Source organism: Lolium rigidum, chromosome 7, assembly GCF_022539505.1.
Source record: "Lolium rigidum isolate FL_2022 chromosome 7, APGP_CSIRO_Lrig_0.1, whole genome shotgun sequence".
Classification (NCBI taxonomy): Eukaryota; Viridiplantae; Streptophyta; class Magnoliopsida; order Poales; family Poaceae; genus Lolium; species Lolium rigidum.
In genome coordinates this window covers 202,798,928-202,802,317 of record NC_061514.1, presented here as the reverse complement: position 1 = coordinate 202,802,317, position 3,390 = coordinate 202,798,928, and the positions used below count along the sequence as shown (strand labels likewise).

The following is a 3,390-nucleotide window of genomic DNA, read 5'->3' as shown; positions in this document are numbered from 1 at the left end:
GAGTAATCAGCACCTGACTTAAACACGAAACAATGCATGAAAATATCAGTAATGCAAGAACATGAGAGGATAAACCTCCATAGAAGAAAAACCTTATACGTGAACTAACACATCTACATAAAGCCAAGCAACAGAAAAACCTACCAATGATGATTGCAGTTGAGAGACAAATATCTGAAGCCTCGCCTCAACTCGACGCCTGCGGCAGAGAGGATACTCTAAAAAAAGAAACATGTAAAAGTAAAACCAATTAGAAAAACACATATGAGCTGCATATTTTACATAAAATGCAAGAACAAACACCGTAGAAAGAAGGTTACATGTAAGCTAGTGCATCGACCTTCGCCGTGATGACCGATGTTCTTTGAAAAGGACTGAAGTGGAAAAACGGGGAGAAATCGTGGTCCTGAATTGAGCTTCAGAAATAGCAAATCACCAGTGGATGTTGACTTGATAAACACCCAAATTGTTATACGTATATACATAACTATTAAGAATCACTGAGAATTCAGAATCCGGTGTAAAAAGTATAATGCATATGAAGTTTTGAAATCTCATCTCTTATAAATAAAAGTCCCTTTATACATGCATATTACTCATTATTTCAAGGGACGGGAAGAAAGATATTCTCCATAAAAAGAATGCTCCCTTGTACTGCATTTGAATTGTCCTGTTAGAACAGAAAAAATAAAGAAACTATCTGAGAAATCATCAGTTTCTTGATTGGTTGATTTTGCAAATTTACTGGCGAATGATGGTATGCATGGGTCCAGTTAGAGGTTATTGTGAATATCAGATCTAAACTAATATTTGTTCTAGAATTCTAAGCAATATGTGTGAGACTATATATCCAATGTTCAATATAGGCACTATGATTGAATCCGCAGTTGATAGGGCAAGCAAACAACTCAGTTTAATTCAGCGAAGAAGCAACCTAAGTAGTGTATCGTTGCTGAAGAGTACTCTCATCAAATATGTAGGTAAAGCAAGGATATCAAATATTATAGCAATTACCTGCAGGAGTGAGCAGCAGACAATCTTTGGCGCACCAGCTTATTCTCTGATCTACTCGGGCACACAAATTAATTACGAAATGCAAAAGCACAACAACAATTTTTGTAGGGTACCGCAAAAAAATCTGATTAAAGGAAGCCACGGAGCTAACATGAAGCAAACGATCTTTCTGCTTAAGTCAGCAAAGGAATTAGTAACTGGTACTGTAGGAAATTAACTGAAAGATAATGGCACTCCCAACAATTTGTATGAGTTATGCAGAGGAGCCTTTCTTTAGGGTAATCTTGAACCGTGTCCGTATGAGTTCTGGAGATGAGCCTTTCCTTTAATGGAAGCTGAATTCTGAGGTCAGCTGAATCCAACAATCCAGAAAATCATTTGAACATCAGTAAGGAATCTTGAATACTGTAGATACAACCCAGGCAGCAGTGAACTAATGCAGCAAGGAAACAAAATCTTATCTGTGTTGCAAGTAAATACAATGGCCTCATTTTTTAAGCACGAATTCCCTTAGTTTTGTAGGCATATGATCTGCAAATAAGCAAGGCAAGACTTTCAATACATACACTTACATGAAAATAAATTGTTAATATAAAAGTGAATATATGGTACTAAAATTAGTTAAGCAACTTGATTACGTATGTCTCCAGCACCAGCCAATACTTGCCGAGCTCGCATCCGCAGGAAATTACCACAACAGACTATGCCAACATCAATAAACCTGAAACTATGCCAATATCAATAAACCTTGAGGACCATTTAAAGTATCCAAACGTGAGACCCTAACTTTGATAAATTCAGAACAAATCAAACAGCAGTTTTCATTACGTGTACTTAAGCTACTCTTTGTATAATTCATGGAAGGGAAGCAAGGTCAGCATAATTAATATTACTTTTGTTTGAGAAAAGTAAACGATACCTGAGAACCTCGGCATTTGTTTCATCGTCTGAAGAAATTTCATGGGCTCTCTCAAGTTAGCAACAACAGCCTGAATGCATTCCTGAGTCAGCTATAGCCTGGAAAAAAGAGAAAATGTATTTGCATTAAACCAAGAGGTGGCTCGTCGCCACTATGTCTCTAGCTTGACTTCGCTCTCAATACCATGTCAAAAACCAAGTCAGAGATATAATATATGCACGTAAGCATGGAATACAAATAAAAATTCTGTAAATTTTGGCCCATGGAAATCAGCAATAAAAATTCTCAGTACATTCTGTGTGGAAGCATTGATAGCTGGAAAATTTTCATTTACACATGCAATTATGCAGATGCAGCATATTATATGCATGAACAGAGGCTATAATTATATAGAGAAAATGAATCCATGCCATTAACAACAACCAAGAAGGTTTGTTCATGCCAAATCTGGTAAACCAACAGTACTATCTCAACTACATTAACAATCCTAGCTATTCTGAACTGTACATTGGCTACTCGGCTACACTTATGCATCAAACTTATGCATCAATCATCACGATTACATGATCTTACCAAAAGGAGCTGCAACATTGCTCAGTGCCTAAGTCTAGAATTAAACAATTGGTACTGATGATGTAATAATTAGCAAGCATTACACAGGAATTGACCAGGGAAGAGGCCAAATATGTAGGATGCTTATTAGAAGATAGGAGGGCAAAGGAAACTGACATAGCAATTGAGGAGGCTCGGCGGCATGGAAGCGGATACCACTGGGCATGAAGACATGTAGAAACCAGACAGCAGCCTGCTCTGTCAGCAGTTAGGTAGTGCATGAATAATAACGTGAGAAAATGTTTTGAGTAGACAGACATAAACACTAACACATGTACTTCTTCGGGAAGGACAGCCCAAACCTGAACTCCAAGAAACCGGTCTTCTTCCCCGTGCTCCTCTCGAATAGATGCCAACCTGAACAAACCAAGATATGTATAGGAGATGAGGAGAACAAACCAAGATATGTATAGGAGATGAGGAGAAAATGGAATTGAGCAGAGGAATAGGCGTTTACCAAGCTAATCAGGTAGCACCTCCGGCTACCCACTTCCTGCCGCCGCCGATCACCATGTTCGGCACCTTTGCCGCTCCTGTGGTCATCATCGAGCGCCGGCAAGCAGCAGAGCGCATCTGCATCTCCTATCCCAACCCACGACGTGTGTGGGTCTGTGGGACGGCGCCACCAAGACTCCTCTGTCCCTGCGTCCGCTCCACCTGCAGTCTTCTCGCCCCCATCGTGCGGCCGACTGGCCAGCGGAGTAGGGGACCGCCATCCAGGCGAGGAACTGCGGCGGGGAATCGCATGAGAAAGGAACTGCCTGGCGGGCTGGAGAGTGGAGATAGAACGGATACGTTTCAGAGGACGGAAGAGCCTAGAAAGTTTAGTAAGCGGTAACTTCGCC

At 40.5% G+C, this 3,390-nt stretch overlaps 1 long non-coding RNA gene across 3 annotated transcripts; it reads right to left on the bottom strand.

Moving 5' to 3' along the window:
• Nucleotides 1-316: 316 nt before the first annotated feature.
• Nucleotides 317-3,093, bottom strand: LOC124678929. Of its 3 annotated transcripts, none has more exons than XR_006994693.1 (5): nt 3,003-3,093; nt 2,663-2,902; nt 1,934-2,031; nt 1,015-1,735; nt 317-670 (listed from the first exon to the last, which is right to left on the bottom strand). It is a non-coding gene; the product is annotated as an uncharacterized LOC124678929 (long non-coding RNA). The 3 variants fall into 3 exon arrangements; XR_006994692.1 differs by having other exon boundaries at nt 317-1,545; nt 1,653-1,735; XR_006994691.1 differs by having other exon boundaries at nt 317-1,735.
• Nucleotides 3,094-3,390: the final 297 nt, after the last annotated feature.